Below are 17,757 nucleotides of genomic sequence, written 5' to 3'. Positions count from 1 at the left end.
GAACAGGGTCCAGCATAAAAAGTTCTAGCTTTAGCTGAGAGGCGGTTTTTCTTGTGTCAAGATGTAGAATTGCAAGTTGGAACTGGTAGGGCCTGATTCTCCAGCGCCTTGCACCTGTGCAAAGTGGAGGTCAAAGGGTGTAAGTCAGCAAAGAATCCTGACCTGCTAGCATTTTACACTCACTTTGTACAGGTGCAGAACAATGGAGTCATGTGTCTGCTGTCCACCTTTGTCTAGACTAGGAAAAGGGGTTGTTTTTAGCTAACCTGAGTTTAGCTAAGCCTGACCTAAATGCGACGACTTTTCTTAGTGGGGATCCCTGGTAACTTTGTCTTTGACGTTAGGAAGTCCAGTTATAGCCTAGGCTCCTGCCTAGCTGGTGCTAGTCAAACCCAACCTTTCTCCTAGTCCTAGACAAACCTTGCACAGAAGTCATAGAATATCAGGGTTGGAAGGGACCTCAGGAGGTCATCTAGTCCAACCCCCTGCTCAAAGCAGGACCAATCCCCAGACAGATTTTTGCCCCAGATCCCTAAATGGTCCCCTCAAGGATTGAACTCATTGGGCCAATGCTCAAACCACTGAGCTATCTGTTAAAGGTGAGAGTGCCAATGTGCTGTTGAGTGTCAGCTGGCCAGCCCTGAATTTCCTCTGGATTGGGGATTGTGCCTGCCTTTGCCCACTGACAAATCGCCTTCCCTTCCCAGATATTACCTGTCTGAAATCAGCTTGTTGAAATGGAGCGGTAACACAGTGGGAACCATTATCAGAAATTAGCTCATCAGGGCTTGAGAAACAGCACTTGGTGTCTTGTGCTTTCACACCTCACTCTGTCTACTCAAAGTGTTGGCCTGCTGACACAAGGGCATGAAAAGAGAACTTTGATGGAAAAATCAATCTGGAGATAAGGAACATTGCCTAGTTTTTCTCACTGGACTTGTCTGCAGATTTTCCTTTTGTCCTACAGAGAACTGTGCGGCGGGGAGAGAGGTAGCCAGATGATGCCAGCGTGACGACTATTTTATTACTACCTAACATTTATATAACAGAAGTGCCTAGGAGCCATTGTGCTAGGTACCGTACAGACATAGGCCAAACAGCTCCCACTCTAAATAGACAAGAAGTAGCAGGTGGATGAGACAAACAAGCAGGCCAGGGATGCGGGCAAGGCATGTGCAAAGGCAAAGTAATGACAAAAAAAGAGAAGGTTGTACACAATTCTTAGCCAAGCAGGAGCTGTAATCACAGCTTAACCACCTTCCCACCTGTTAGCAGATGGCAGCTTTCTGGAGCCGTTAGGTGAGTTTTGAGGAGTGACTGGAAGGAGGACAAAGGTAGCACTATGGAATTTGAAAGGGAGATTTTCTGAGGCCCAAGAGAGAGAAAACATGAAGAAGCTGGAGAGATAAATGAGATGGGCAATTGAGGCTGGCGTCGTTGGTGGAATGAAGGGGAGAGTTGAGCTCACAGGATACTGGGCAGAGCTAAGTTGTGAAGGAGTTTGAAAGTAAGGACAGGACGACTGTGTTTGATGCAGTGGAGGAGGGGGCGCGGCAAAGCACAGTTCTGATGAGGGGATAGTACAGAGCTGCACTGCCCCAGGGTGGGACAGAGGAGGCACTCAAGATTTCTCTCTGAATCCATGTGGAATGAGGGGGAAGTCACTGGCCAGATTCGGGAGGAGTGAGCAAGTCAAAGGGTCCTTTGCATCCCACCTCTTGCTCTGGGGAGGTTTCCAAGGAAGGTTAATACAGACAGAATCCACATTACCTTTCTTACAGGGCCATCTCCATGCTGGGGAAACTCCCTCCTTTAAGAAGAGTCCCGGGAACAGCATGGACCAGGGGAGGCCCTGGTAGCACACTGCCAGGGTGTGGAGCACTCTGCTAGGCATGTGGTCCCAGAACTAGGATGGGAGATCTAGAGGGTTGCTGCACAGGTGATCCTGTGCTTCTAACAGAAGCCTGAGATCTGTAGGGGTTGAGGCTGTATCCTCCCTTTCTCCCAAGGGCAGGGGGATCCTGCCCCACCCTGATAAAAGTACAGCAGGACGGAGAACTTCACAGGAAAAGTCCTGGCCCCTCTGTGAGTACTCTCACTTAGGGGTACTATCAGACCCTGAGATGGTATATTTTGTCCCCTGCTCCTGTGGGAGAATGTGTTTTTCTGGATCCTGCACCCCACTGTGCCAGAAAGTGTAAAAAACCTGACTAGCTATTTTAGTGCTCTGGATGGATGTTGCACTTCGTTAGTAACTTATTTCTCCCTATGCTGAAGAGAGGGTTCCATCTGAAACATGGCAAATGGAAAAAGTTTTGGGTAATATAATCTGTATACACCCTGATGTGGCCAGGGCCATGCACTTAAGATGACAACTCATTTCTCTAAAGGATTAATTACTATGTATTTCTACAGAAGTTTCCTGTTCTCAGTTCTGCCAAATTCCAGGGAAGTGAGCAAACAGCGGTGTCTTGCATTCTGACAATGCAAAGCATTTCAGAGCTAAGCCAGGAGGAAATGGGATCAAGTTTTAGATGGTGACTAATGAGAACGCTTGGCCTTTAGATAATGTTTGATCATCTTCCGAAGATTCCATGGAAACCTTAATTGCTTTATGGCTATAGACCGTTTCTATTTCAGCTTTCCGTAACCCCTGAAGCAAAAGTAATGCTGTGACCCGTTCCTCTTTCCTGGCCTGGCAGTTTCAAACTGTGCTCTCATCAGAAGAGGATTTTCCATCTCTCCAGTTTTTCCTCATTTTTTTCACCTGAAGCCAGCTTCATTATTTATTGCTGGAGACTGTCTGGTGTTTAGTCTTAAGGCTAGATTGTAGCTTAAAGCTGCAGCCCATGCAGAAGGGGGTGCTCTAGAAAGCAGCCCACAGAAGGAATTCTGTCCGCCTCAGCCAGAATTGCCCAGGGGGTCTCCTGAAGAAAACAAGCTGAAGTAGCCGGCCCGCCACCCTGGAGAATGTGCAGCGGCCCTGGAGAATGTGCAGCGGGCACTTGCTGCAGAACCGACCAGTCAGCTTGCCAGTGCAAAGCTGGGGCAGCACCACCACAGCGCATGGGATCACCAGCCTCACAGAGGCACAAGGTCCTTTTGCCCCTTTCCCATCTCACTGCACCTGCAGGGGGCCAGCCGCTATCCAGTCCTTAGTATTTCACTTCCTAAATAACCATTTACCAAGACAAAGACCGTAATTACCCTTTGAGCATTACCAGAGAGTCTGATGCTAATTCAGTGGTCCCCAAACTTTTCACCTCATGCCCCCCATTACCCCTGTCTGTGCTTGCCCCCCAGAGCCAGAGCCAGGAGTGGGGCCATGGCTCTGGGAACGGGAGGGAATGTGGACAGAGGTAAGGGGGCCAAGGCTGGGGCCAGGAGCAGAGCTGAGCCCCGGGGGCTGAGGCTGGCAGCCAGGAGCCAAGCTGGGTGGCGCGCCCTCCCCGATCCCTAAGGCCCTGGCTGTGCCCCCTCAATGTTCCTCTGCACTCCCTTAGGGGGCAAGCCCCACAGATTGGGGACCTCTGTGTAATTAAGCCCTTGCCCAGTACATAACTGGAGGAGGAGCTGGGCTGTGTGCTGCAGATCTCCTCAAGGGGATGAGGGGGGCAAAGGAAGAATCCTCACCTCCAGCCTATGCAGCAGCAGAGGAGCTGCTCCAACCACAGGAGAGGAATAGTGTCCATGTCATTTGCATCCCTTTCCCAGGCCAAGAGGGAGGCTAGGGTGGTAGGTCTACATTGCATTGTAAATCTGGGCTTGCACTGAGGTTTGAGCTCAGCCCCCTATGACCATCCACACACACGTCTGACTTGGGTCAGCAAGGACTCAGAACCCAGGTCCTAGTGTAACACCAACAGACTCTGGTCCTCGGTGGGTGGGACTGAACCTGGGGCCTCTGGAGCTAAATACATGAGCCTTGACTGCATGAGCTAAAAGCCATATGGCTGTTAGCTAAGGCTGTAGAGCAGACTCATCAATCAGTCAGTCAGTGTGTGTGTGTGCGCACCACTAGATGGGACAGAACACCACATCCAGGTGGTGTGTGGATTACACTAGGAACTGGGTGGGGGTGGAAAGGGCTGAGGCCGAGTTCTGCTTCGACTTAAATCCAAGCCCTGCCATTTTGTAGTGCGACTGCAGCTCAAGCCGCATACCTGAGTCAGAAGGGCTGCGTAGTACAATACGGACGTGTTAGCACAGCTGTGAGACTTGGGTCCAGCAACTGGAAACCCAGGCTTACAATGCTGCGTGGACACTCATGGGCTTGGAAACACTTAGTACATAAGTCCAGGTCCCATGGACCTGGGTTTACAAGGCAGTGTAAACTTACCCTAGCAGACCCACTAGTCTTCTCTGCAACTCTTCTGCGCCACTCCCACTCCGCCCTCAAACACCTGAAGCCCAGCCACACTGGTGTGCCGGGTATGCCCCCACCCACTGCTCTCCAAATCCTGCCCCACACCAGTTCTGCTACAGGCAGGACCTCATGTGCTCATGGATCTGGGGGTGTGGGTGGAATATGATTTGCCTGTAAGGGTGTTACCAGAAGGGCATGCTCATAATTCATGCTCATAATTCATGCTAATGCCAAAAAGCCCATGCTGTGCAATAATAGCTCAAAGCAGCCTGGTTGTATGTAGGCACATTACTTAGCTAGCACGTCTCACCTCTTAGTGTTCTGTATATGAGTAGGTTGTGGCTCGGTCTTCTGCTTTCTGGAAGGTTTTTTTAAACATACTTCCCTTCTTTTCAGCCATGTCTTAATCACTTTCTGGACCCCTTTCTTGTGCAGCTGAAATAACAAGCCTTGTGCATCTGCTGCCGCTGTTGTCAACCAGGTCGGGGGCGGGCCTACTGAGGACAGATGGCTCCTCTTCACAGCATCCGCATTGTCAAGGTGAATAATTGCAAGGAAAATTGCTCTGCCATCCTTGTTTACTTTTCAAGACCAAATACACCTTTCCAAGCACTCTCCACTCATTCTACAGAGGAAGGCTACAAGACAAGAAGAAAAAAAATCAAATCAACTTATTCTCATTTCATCAAATCAATTCCCTGCACTGGTGCACCTTGGTCCCTTGTATTTTCTGCCTGTGACACATAATAATAGTCTAGTTTCCTGTGGGTTGTAATACTTTAGTCTAATCTAGGTTATTGGGTTCAATACAGGGATAACTAGGTGTGGATTAGTGGACTATGTGTGCAGGAGGTCCAGAAAGATTAGACCCAAAGCTAGACACATTTTAATTATTATTCCCAATGAACCAGGAAACAATAAATTATTTGAAATGTCCTGAGCACTTTATATCTGAGCTCCTCTTGGAGCCAAATGTGGTGAATGACCCCAGTTCCACAAGGGAGGTTCTCGTACAATGGCTATTTTGTTGATTACAAGAGGCATTATCACTGCTATCATCATAAGAGGGCAAAAATATCAGGGGGACCAGGACCAGTGGCAAGTGACTGGGCTTATTTTGTTTTCATTGCCTGATTGGGAGACAAAGGAGAATATTTCCAATAGATGAGTCAGAACATGCAAAAATATCCATGAGCCTTCATGTGCATTTATGACTAGTGTTACAGCTTGTTTCATTCCGAGAGGAAGGACAAAGCATCTTATGATTTGTAGCTGTTGGAATAATCTGAACAGTAATCATATACTGTTAAATACCTTCCATTTATGTAACAACTACAAACCACACAACAAAAACACTAACCCAGGAACCAATCCCTGCAACAAACCCCCTTGCCAACTCTGTCTGCATATCTATTCAAGGGACACCATCATAGGACCTAACCACATCAGCCACAACATCGTTTACCTGCACATCTACCAATGTGATATATGCCATCGTGTGCCAGATATATGCCAACGTCTGCCATGTACATTGGCCAAATTGGACAGTCTCTATGCAAAAGAATAAATGGACACAAATCAGACATCAAGAATTGTAACATTCAAAAACCAATAGGAGAGCACTTCAATCTGCCTGGCCACTCAATAACAGACTTAAAAGTAGCAATTCTTCAACAAAAACTCCAACAAAAACAAACTCCAACTAGAAACTTCAGAACTGGAATTAATTTGCAAACTGGACACCATCAAATTAGGCCTGAATAAAGACTGGGAGAGGATGGATCACTACAAAAAGTAATTTTCCCTCCCTTGATATTCACCCCTTCTTGTCAACTGTTGAGAATAGGCCACTTCCACCTTAATTGAATTGACCTCGTTAACACTGACCTCCCACGTGGTAAGGCAACTCCCATCTTTTCATGTGTTCTAATATATCCTGCTTACTGTATTTTTCACTCCGTGTATCTGATGAAGTGGGTTTTAGCCCACAATAGCTTATGCCCAAATAAATTTGTTAGTCTCTAAGGCACCACAAGGACTCCTCGTTATTTTTGCTGATACAGGCTAACACGGCTACCACTCTGAAACCTTTCAGATGATAATCTCCAAGCACTTTACAATGGAGCACGTTATAACAGTTCTTCGCCTCTTGGAGGAAATTGAGGCACAAACTGTTACCCAGCCTAATGGTCTGATTTTCAGAGGTGCTGAACAGTAGTTTAATGACAGGTTTCAGAGTTGTTTAAGTTAATGGGAGCTGTGGGTAATCAGCACCTCTGAAGATCAGACCAGGCATTTTCAAAGTTTGGATGCCTCTGTTTTTGGGTGCCCAAACTGTGATACCTAAGGCCTAATTTCCAGAGGTGCTGAGCACCTGCAATTCCAGCAGAAGCTAAGGTCACACAGTGAATCAGTGTAACTCAGGATTAGAATCCAAGTCTCTGACTTGCAAACTGCCTTTTCTAACCATTGTACTGTTCTGCCTCCCTTTGGATAAAAGTCAGAATGACACTGTCAGTGATCATCTGCTTCCCTGTATGCAGCTTATGGCGTGCAAGTGACGTGGCTCACTGCTGAAGAATGGCCAGGAAGCGATTTTGATATACTCCCGTATCAAAGGCGAACAGAAGCAGCAAACAGGAGTTTTGGAAGGCATACTTACAGACCTTTGCTTGAGCTAGAGGGATTTGGGGAGTCGTGCATTTGCCCTGTTTGTTTTTCCCATGAGGGAGGTGTAGCTGGGCTGTGTTCCCCTAACCAGGACAGATGAGACAGGTCTGTTTGTTTGCATCTCACTGTGAGCTGTGTGGCTAGGACCCTTGGCTCTTTGATCAGCCCCAGTATCTGAAGTCTCTGAGTATTTAATCCCTCTTTGTTAGTGAGGGGGTAGAACTGAGTAGCAAGGTTTAGAATATAAGCCACTTGCCAGACAAACAAGAAAACAGAAGGAATGTGAGAGGCTCTTTCCAAGTGCACTTAGTACTGCAATGGTCAGTGATTGATCAGTGGTTGTGACTTGCAACAACAGTGCTGTGTTTTCTTTCCTGCCTGAAGCCAAAAGTGTCTGAAGTGCAAGTTGGTGGTTGTGCTGGAAGAAAAGATTCTTGGATTGGAAGGACAAGTACAAATGTTATGGGCCATAAGAGAGGCGGAGCCAGGTACATTCAGGAAGCATCATGACCCAAGATTCAAGGAAGAAAGGAATGGGCCACCAAAGAGCCCACGAGAGAAGAAATCTGAAGTGGTTTGGCAGGTCAGAACCATCAGAGGCAAGAGGATGAGGTGGCATTCCATAAAGGTGGAAGCAGGTGAGGATGCGGAGGTTTTGACTACCATAGAGAAGAGAACCAAAAGGAATTCCACACAGCTAGGAGTATCTAATCATTGTCATTGGCATGGAAACTGTGGAAGATATTTCTGAAGATCCAGCTGGTCAAAAAGAGAATGATGAGATGTACAAGATATATAACAAATGGAAAAAAGGAGAAGTTGATAATGAATAAAAATGAGCTAGGAATTGTAGAAAATTGATAAGGGAATCCAAAGGACACAAGGAGCGTTCTATGGCCAGCAGAGTTAAGAACAGTAAGAAGGTTAAGTACATTAGGAACACAATTTTATTGACAATTTTATTGCTCCACTCCTAGATGGAAATGGTAGATTTGTCACTAATGCAGAAAAGGCAGAAGTGTTTGATAAATGTTTGATCTGTATTTGGGAAAAAGCCAGCTGATGTATGCATATCAATTGATGAGGACGATGACGACTATAACAACAAAGAAGAAATATTTTCCATCCAACAATAACTAAAGAGGATGTTAAACAGCAATTATTAAAGCCAGACACTTTTAAATTAGCAGATCCAAATAACTTGCATTCAAGAGTTTTTACAGAACTGGCTGGGGATCTCTATGGACCATTAATTCATTTTTCAATAAGTCTTGGAGTACTGGGGAAGTTCCAGACATGGGAAGAAAGCTAGTGTTGTGCCTGTATTTAAAAAGGGTAAAAAGAGAATGATACAAGTAATTATAGGCCCATCATCTTGACACTGATCCTGACCAAAATAATGGAATAGTTGCTACAGGCCTACATGAGAACATAATTTAAGAATATAAGAATGGCCATACTTGATCAGACCAAAGGTCCATCTAGCCCAGTATCCTGTCTTCCAACAGTGACTAATGCCAGGTGCCCCAGAGGGAATGAACAGAACAGGTAATCAAGTGATCCATCCCCTGTCACCCATTCCCAGCTTCTGGCAAACAGAGACACCACCTCTACCCATCCTGGCTAATAGCCATTGATGGACCGATCCTCCATGAATTTATCTAGGTCTTTTTTGAACCCTGTTATAGTCTTGGCCCTCACAACATCCTCTGGCAAGGAGTTCCACAGGTTGACGGTGCATTTTGTGAAAAAATACTTCCTTCTGTCTGTTTTAAAGCTGCTGTCTATTAATTTCATTTGGTGACTCCTAGTTCTTGTGTTATGAGAAGGAGTAAATAATACTTCCTTATTTACTTTCTCCACACCAGTCATGATTTTATAGGCCTCTATCATATCCCTCCCTTACTCATCTCTTTTCCAAGCTGAAAAGTCCCAGTCTTATTAATCTGTACCCCTAATTCTGTACCCCTAATAATTTTTGTTGCCCTTTTCTGAACCTTTTCCAATCCAATATATTTTTTTTGAAATGGAGCGACCACATCTGCACACAGTATTCAAGATGTGGGCTGTACCACAGATTTCTATAGAGGCAATATATTTTTTGTCTTATTATCTATCCCTTTCTTAATGATTCCCAACATTCTGTTAGCATATTTTGACCATTGCTGTACACTGAGTGGATGTTTTCAGAGAACTATCCACAATGACTCCAAGATCTTTCTTGAGTGGCAACAGCTAATTTAGACCCCCTCATGTTATATGTGTAGTTGAGATTATGTTTTCCAATGTGCATTACTGTGCATTTCTGAACATTGTATTTCATGTGCCATTTTGTTGCCCAGTCACACAGTTTTGTGAGATCCTTTTGTAGCTCTTCGCAGTCTGCTTGGGACTTTACTATCTTGAACTCATTAAACTGATTAAAACCTGGGCAACTCATAGACCTCTAAATGTAACTGTGAACAGGGAATCATCATTGAGTGGGTGGGTGTCTAATGTGGTACCAGAGGGACTAGTTCTTACTCTTATGCTACTTAATATTTTTATTGATGACCTGAAAGAAAACATAAAAATCATTACAGATAAAGTCTGTGGATGATCCAAAGGTTGGGGGAGTGGTAAATAATGAAGAGGAAACGTTACTGATCCAGAGCCATCTGGATCACTTGGACTCAATCAAACAATATCCATTTCAATAATGCCAAATGTAAAGTCACACATTGAGGAACAAAGAATAGAAGACTGTGACACTTTCTCAGGGCACTCAGGACTGAGAGTCACCTTGTTACCTCCCTGCTTCAGCAAAAGAGACTTGCGGTACTAAACTAGGTGTCAGCTCCCTGCCACTCCAATCTGTTAGCCACCCAAACAATCTCCTCTGAAGCTCTTCCAGCCTTTACTTTGCCTTGCAGGTTTACGTTAGGTGCACCTTAAATCGGCAAGCCCTCTTGAAGAGCGTTCCCCTGTAGAGTCCAGCCTGTCACTGCGCACTGACAAAAATTACCAATTTCACTGTCTTCAGAAAGATGGTGCACACCCCAGTTATTCATGTAGCTGAAGTTGCGCAACTTAGATCGATCCCCCCTGTAGTGTAGACAAGCCCTCAGTCTGCTTTGCACCCAACTATACTCTAAGACCTATTCATCCTCCCTCTGCTCTTGTGTGAGTCAAAGTTGGCCTAATGTGCTTGTGAGCAGCAGATGATGCACATTAAAGTAGCTCATGTCCTGTTAAAGTAGCTCATGTTGACATACTCATTTTTCAGGCTCCTAAATTAAATCAGCTTAAGCTACATTGACACTTGGAGCCAGGGGATGTGATTCCCAGCTCGAATAGAGGTACTTGTGCTAACTCTCATCAAGCTAACACACTAAAAATAGTGTAGTTGTGGTAATAGGAGCAGCAGGGAGTGGTGGCATGGACTAGCTGCTCCAAGTACAAACCTGCTCAGACCCTGTGGGTATGTACCCAGGGCAACTTGCCCATGCTGCTACTTCCCATGCTACTGCAACATGGACTATGCTACTATTTTTAGCGTGCTAGCTTGATGAAAGCAAGAGTACGTCTACATGGGCTGGCAACTTTAACCCCTAGCTCAAAGTGTAGATGTAGCTTTGGACTCCCTTGTACAGGGTAGAATGGGTTTAAGTAGGTCGAGGCCAGTCTGGGTGAAAGGGCCATTTCCTGTTGACTTCAGTGCGTGCTGGATTAGGCCATAAATTAGTAAAAGGTGGGGAGGAGATAACTTAAACCACCTCTGCATTTGTTCCTGTCAGAAACTGTGGTGGGAATAATCAGGCTGAGTGGTCAGAGCCATGGCAGTCATTCCCAGTGGTCAGAGCCAGAACTGAGTCCAGAGTGAGGTTGGAGCAGGCCAAGGCTTGTGGAATGTGTTACCATCATCAGGCAGGGGAGACTTCCGAGCCCTGAAGTGACCTTGAGCAGACTGAGCTGCTGTTCCTCCTTTGAGGCTTATATACCTGCCCAAGAATCCCCAGACCAACTCCTGGCTTGTGGATTGGTTGGAGCCTACCACAGGAATGACTCAATCATGAATGTGGCTTAATAAGGCTCTAAAGTTCAGGGATGATTCATCACCTTACATGTCCTACAACACTCGATTGAGCCCTGCTACCCTTTTGGGGCAAGAAGGATTTTTTAAGTCTCCTAAGTGAAAAATGTGCTGCTAGATGGTCCATAAAATAAGCCTGAAGAGGAGGAGGAGATGTATCAGAGTGGCATGGGGCCTTAGCAGAGCCAGAGAAACAAACACAACATATTGAGAGAAGATAGCCTCTGCATCAAAGATGTGAAGCTTTAAAGATTTAAATTCTATTATATGCAAATTGCAATTTATCCTTTCCTTTGACATATGATTAGATAGTCCTATGTGCCACTTTACATTTGAAAAACAACTGCAGCTGGAATGAAATAAAAACACCAGAAACAACAAGAAACATTGCCAAGTGGCTGAGTAGCACCAGCAATAGGAAAGTCCCAACACAACAGCCCATTACACTGGGTAGCAGCACATTGGTTCTCACTCTGTCGGTTGACCATCTCCTGTGAAGTTCATTTAGAGGCTCATGCAGTGCAAGAAGGGGAGAGTAGAAGAAGAGATGGTTCATGAGGGAATTTTCTTTTTAAATGAAGTGGTCTGCAAATGAAAAGAGCTGGCAGAGTAGCACTTGGCTTCAATTGGCCTTCTTGCATAAGTACCACTCAGCAGAGTAAAGGTTTCATTCAAGTGGCTCAGTAGAAGAGCTGCAACCATCTCTGTCATTGCATCTGCGCTTGCAAGCTTATTATTTCAGACACAAGCCCCCAGTTTGTAGCACTGCTACCTGAGAATGACTCTGAAAGATTTCACTATTACACTTGCAAACTTCATAGCCACATTTCACCACTGGTGTTGTTGCACAGGTGGTAGCAACAGCAGAAGCTCTGGTGTAGCCAAGACTTAGGAGTTTTTACTCTGGTTAGACTGATGACACAGCAGTAAAAACACCTGTGCCCTGTGTACACTGGACCTTCCTCTGCAGAGCTGCACCAGTGGCAATGTATGGCTTTGGAGCTTGCTAGTGTAAATGCAGTGACAGAGACTATTGTCGGAGCTCTGCCACTGAGCAGCAATCCAGCCACTCCAGTAACAGGCGCAAGCAGCCTCACTGGAGGGCTGCCACAGACCAAACCCAAACCCAGGATGTACCATGTGGGGGAGAGGGTTGGCTGGAGGCAAATTACAATCATATGCCACGTGGCGCTAGGGTGACTAGATGTCCCGATAAACTCAGGACTGTCCCGATATTTAGTTGTTTGTCCCATGTCCCGACCGATGTATGGTCGGGACGCCATTTGTCCTGATATTTTGCACTCTGGCTTTTTTTTTTTTTTGGCTTCGGCGGCGGCCCCCCCTCCCATGTGTCCCAATATTTTGTTTTTGTCATCTGGTCACCCTATGTGGCGCTGTGTACTTCTAGGCATCTCAGGACATTGATGCCACTTGTGTCAGCCTGGTAGAAGCTCAGGCTGCCCTAGTCACATTTGTGCTTTCTTATTTATTAAAACTAGCAGCCAGCACGGGCCTCTATCAAGGAGAGAATATCTGACCAAACTGATAGTTGAGCCTGTTCTGGTTTTAAGTATCAGAGGGGTAGCCATGTTAGTCTGGATCTGTAAAAGCAGCAAAGAGTCCTGTGGCACCTTATAGACTAACAGACGTTTTGGAGCATGAGCTTTCGTGAGTGAATACCCACTTCGTCGGATGCATGTAGTGGAAATTTCCAGGGGCAGGTATATATATGCAAGCAAGAAGCAGGCTAGAGAGAACGAGGTTAGTTCAAATCAGGGAGGATGAGGCCCTCTTCTAGCAGCTGAGGTGTGAAAACCAAGGGACGAGAAACTGGTTCTGTAGTTGGCAAGCCATTCACAGTCTTTGTTTATTCCTGAGATGATGGTGTCAAATTTGCAGATGAACTGAAGCTCAGCAGTTTCTCTTTGAAGTCTGGTCCTGAAGTTTTTTTGCTGCAGGATGGCCACCTTAAAATCTGCTATTGTGTGGCCAGGGAGGTTGAAGTGTTCTCCTACAGGTTTTTGTATATTGCCATTCTTAATATCTGATTTGTGTCCATTTATCCTTTTCCGTAGAGACTGTCCAGTTTGGCCGATGTACATAGCAGAGGGGCATTGCTGGCATATATTACATTGGTGGACGTGCAGGTGAATGAACCGGTGATGGTGTGGCTGATCTGGTTAGGTCCTGTGATGGTGTCGCTGGTGTAGATATGTGGGCAGAGTTGGCATCGAGGTTTGTTGCATGGATTGGTTCCTGAGTTAGCGTTACTATGGTGCAGTGTGCAGTTACTGGTGAGAATATGCTTCAGGTTGGCAGGTTGTCTGTGGGCGAGGACTGGCCTGCCACCCACTGGCCTGTGAAAGTGTGGGATCATTGTCCAGGATGGGTTGTAGATCCCTGATGATGTGTTGGAGGGGTTTTAGCTGGGGACTGTATGTGATGTCCAGTGGAGTCCTGTTGGTTTCTTTCTTGGGTTTGTCTTGCAGGAGGCTTCTGGGTACACGTTTGGCTCTGTTGATCTGTTTCCTTATTTCCTCGTGCGGGTACTGTAGTTTTAAGAATGCTTGGTGGAGATTTTGTAGGTGTTGGTCTCTGTCTGAGAGGTTAGAGCAGATGCGGTTGTACCTCAGTGCTTGGCTGTATACAATGGATCGTGTGGTGTGCCCGGGATGGAAGCTGGAGGCATGAAGGTAGGCATAGCGGTCGATCTGGTTTTGCCATTCCTAGGTTTTTAACTCAAATTGGCTGACCCAGAAGTCAGAAACATTATCTCCTTGTTGAATCAGTGGTGGTGGATAGACAAAGGAATATCTGAGGGTTCTCTTCAAAAGCCAGTAGCACTAAGCAAATTCAACAACACTGGTGAGATCATTGGACTGCTGATCGTATTTTCAATGATAAGCACTGATCAAGCATGGTGAGGTTCCAGCAACCCAGAAGGAGCACTGCTAAACAGGTTCGTTAAGCCGAGATATTAAGTGAGGCGGGGGCCTGATTAAGCTGATTGTGTCATTGGAACAAATAAATATGAGAGGGCTCAGCAAATAGTTGCACTAATTGAGGATTCTTCAATGATGTTATAGTTTAAAGAGGACAAACAGCCATATAAACAATTATTGTGAAAAGAAAACAAACATGACAAGCACAACTCCCACTGACATTAACAACAACTATAAGGAAAAGAATCCAACCCACAGAAATGTTTGGGAAAGGAAAAACACATTTAACTGGAAGGCGCCCACATCAGGAGACAGAGTGCAAACCCAGTGACATTTCAGGATTGCAGCCTTCCTCAAAGCTATTCAGAGCCATCCATAATGAAAACCCACAATTCATGTCAAGCACACTACCAGACCCCCACTATATAAGCAGTCATCTCCTCCATAATTAAAAATTCCTGGCAACCCCCATTGATAGCATACAGTGAGAATACTTCATTATGGTATAAAGTGCTGCATCAATACATCCATAAATATTCTATTCTCTCACTTCCATAGAATCATAGGACAGGAAGGGACCTTGAGAGGTCATCTAGTCAAGTTCTCTGCACTCATGACAGGACTAAGTATTATCTAGACCTGGGGTAGGCAACCTATGGCACGGGTGCCGAAGGCGGTATGTGAGCTGATTTTCAGTGGCATTCACACTGCCCGGGTCCTGGCCACCGGTCCGGGGGGCTCTGCACTTTAATTTAATTTTAAATGAAGCTTCTTAAACATTTTAAAAACCTTATTTACTTTACATACAACAATAGTTTAGTTATATATTATAGACTCCTAGAAAGAGACCTTCTAAAAACGTTAAAATGGATGACTGGCACACGAAACCTTAAATTAGTGTGAATAAATGAAGACTCGGCACATCACTTCTGAAAGGTTGCCGACGCCTGATCTAGACCATACCTGACAGGTGTTTGTCTAACGTGCTTTTAAAAATCTCCAATGATGGAGCTTCCACAATTTCCCTAGGCAATTTATTCCAGTGCTTAAGTTTTTCCTAATGTCCAACCTAAACCTCCCTTGCTGCAATTTAAGTCCATTGCTTCTTGTCCTATCCTCAGAGGTTAAGAAAAACAGTTTTTCTTCCTCCTCCTTGTAACAGTATTTTACATACTTGAAAACTGTTATCATGTCCCCCCTCAGTCTTCTCTTCTCCAGACTGAACAAATCCAATTTTTTCAAATCTTCCCTCATAGGTCATGTTTTTTAGACCTCTAATCATTTTTGTCGCTTTTCTCTGGATTCTCACCAATTTGTCCACATCCTTCCTGAAATGTGGGCCCAGAACTGGACTGTGACAGGGCGCTAAGCAGAAAACTGCTTAGCCAACCCTCTGTCACCCCAGCTCCAATTAAGGGAGGTGAATTGGAGCTGGGTAGCCACTTGGCCCTGACTGGGGAAGCTGCTACCTCATCAGGCTGGGGCTGGATAAGAGTCCCCAGGGGAAGGAAGCCAGGGGAGGAGCTGGAAAGAGGAAAGCTGCAATAGAGGAAAGGCAGTGAGGGGAAGCAGAGAGAGATAGCTTCCTCCCTCTCTCCTGCTGGTGGACTGCAAGGAGGGGATTACTTGTATGGTGGAAAGGTGGTGGGTGCACAGCCTGTAAATAAAAACACCAGGTGGGCACTGCACCAAGAGGTCTCTATGTGACCTTCTCAGCCCAGTGGGGGCAGGAGCCAGGAGGGCCCTGCAGGGATGCTGTTACATGAACACAATACTCTAGTTGAGGCCTAATCAGCACAGAGTAGCGCTGAAGAATTACTTCTCGTGTCGTTTCCAAGACTCCTGCTAATACATCCCAGAATGATGTTCACTTTTTTTTGGCAACAATGTTACACTGTTAACTCATATTTAGCTTGTGGTCCACTATGACCCCCAGATCCCTTTCTGCAGTACTCCTTCCTAGGCAGTAATTTCCTGTTTTGTATGTGTGCAACTGATTGTTCCTTCCTAAGTGGAGTACTTTGCATTTGTCCTTATTGAATTTCATCCTATTTACTTCAGAACATTTCTCCAGTTTGTCCAGATCATTTTGAATTTTAATTCTATCCTCCAAAGCACTTGCAACCCCTCCCAGCTTGGTATTGTCCACAAACTTTATAAGTGTACTCTCTATGCTATTATCTAAATCATTGATGAAGATAGTATCAGAGGGGTAGCCGTGTTAGTCTGGTTCTGTAGAAGCAGCAAAGAATCCTGTGGCACCTTATAGACTAACAGACGTTTTGCAGCATGAGCTTTCGTGGGTGAATACCCACTTCTTCGGATGCAAGGGACTTGCATCCGAAGAAGTGGGTATTCACCCACGAAAGCTCATGCTGCAAAACGTCTGTTAGTCTATAAGGTGCCACAGGATTCTTTGCTGCTTCTATTGATGAAGATATTGAACAGAACCGGATCCAGAACTGATCCCTGCAGGATCCCACTCCTTATGTCCTTCCAACATGACTATGGACCACTGATGATCACTCTCCGGGAATGGTTTTCCAACCAGTATTGTACCCACCTTATAGTAGCTCCATCTGGTTGCATTTCCCTAGTTTGTTTATGAGAAGGTCATGCGAGACAGTATCAAAAGCTTTACTAAAGTCAAGATATACCACATCTACCACTTCCCCCCTATCCACAAGGCTTGTAACCCTGTCAAAGAAAGCTATCAGGTTGGTTTGACACAATTTGTTTTTGACAAATCCATGCTGATTATCACCTTATTATCTTCTAAATGTTTGCAAAATGATTGCTTAATTATTTGCTCCATTATCTTTCCGGGTACAGAAGTTAAGTTGACTGGTCTGTAATTTCCTGGGTTGTCCTTATTTCCCTTTTTATAGATGGGCACTATATTTGCTCTTTTCCAGTCTTCTGGAATCTCTCCCATCTTCCATGACTTCTCAAAGATAATTGCTAATAGCTCAGATATCTCCTCAGTCAGCTCCTTGAGTATTCGAGGAGGCATTTCATCAGGCCCTGGTGACTTGAAGACATCTAATTTGTCCAAGTAATTTTTAACTCGTTCTTTCCCTATTTTAGTCTCTTCTGATCCTACCTCATTTTCACTGGTATTCACTATGTTAGACGTCCAATCACCACCAACCTTCTTTGTGAAAATGGAAACAAATAAGTCATTAAGCACCTCTGCCATTTCTGCATTTTCTGTTATTAATTCTCCCACCCTCCTCATTGACTAATAGGCCTACCCTGTCCTTGGTCTTCCTCTTGCTTCTAATATATTTGTAGAATGATTTCTTGTTACTCTTTATGTCTCTAGCTAGTTTGATCTCGTTTTGTGCCTTGGCCTTTCTAATTTTGTCCCTACATACTTGATTCATGCAAGTCCTTAATGTGGGTGTGCAAAGCACCCCTGTTTTTTGTTGCCTGTATGCATCCTGCTCCAGTTCTGACAGGTGCTCTTTCTGGCTGAATGTACTGGTTCAGTAACCCATTACTGTCAAGTCCATTCAGGGGCGAATGGCTCACCTTTGGATTCACAGAGATTGCGAAGAGCACCGCAAGTCACGGTAATGCACACAGTATTCATGACACTGGAATTCAAATGGGTCTTTAAACAGAGTCAGCAGGATTTCAATCTGCCAAATGCATATTCAGCCACCATTCTGTATCTAGTGAGAGTGTAATTGAAGCTTCTTTTG

At 45.2% G+C, this 17,757-nt stretch overlaps 1 long non-coding RNA gene across 1 annotated transcript in view; it reads right to left on the bottom strand.

Moving 5' to 3' along the window:
• Positions 1-4,691: 4,691 nt before the first annotated feature.
• LOC123368077 overlaps positions 4,692-17,757 on the bottom strand; it is a 35,841-nt gene continuing 22,775 nt past the window's right edge. The window contains exon 3 of the long non-coding RNA XR_006578681.1: positions 4,692-5,004. This is a non-coding gene — a long non-coding RNA (uncharacterized LOC123368077). The remainder of the gene's footprint in view (positions 5,005-17,757) is intronic.

The sequence above is a fragment of the Mauremys mutica genome, chromosome 4, assembly GCF_020497125.1.
Source record: "Mauremys mutica isolate MM-2020 ecotype Southern chromosome 4, ASM2049712v1, whole genome shotgun sequence".
Classification (NCBI taxonomy): Eukaryota; Metazoa; Chordata; order Testudines; family Geoemydidae; genus Mauremys; species Mauremys mutica.
The sequence above is the reverse complement of the archived record's forward strand: the minus strand, read 5'-3'. Positions and strand labels throughout refer to the sequence as shown.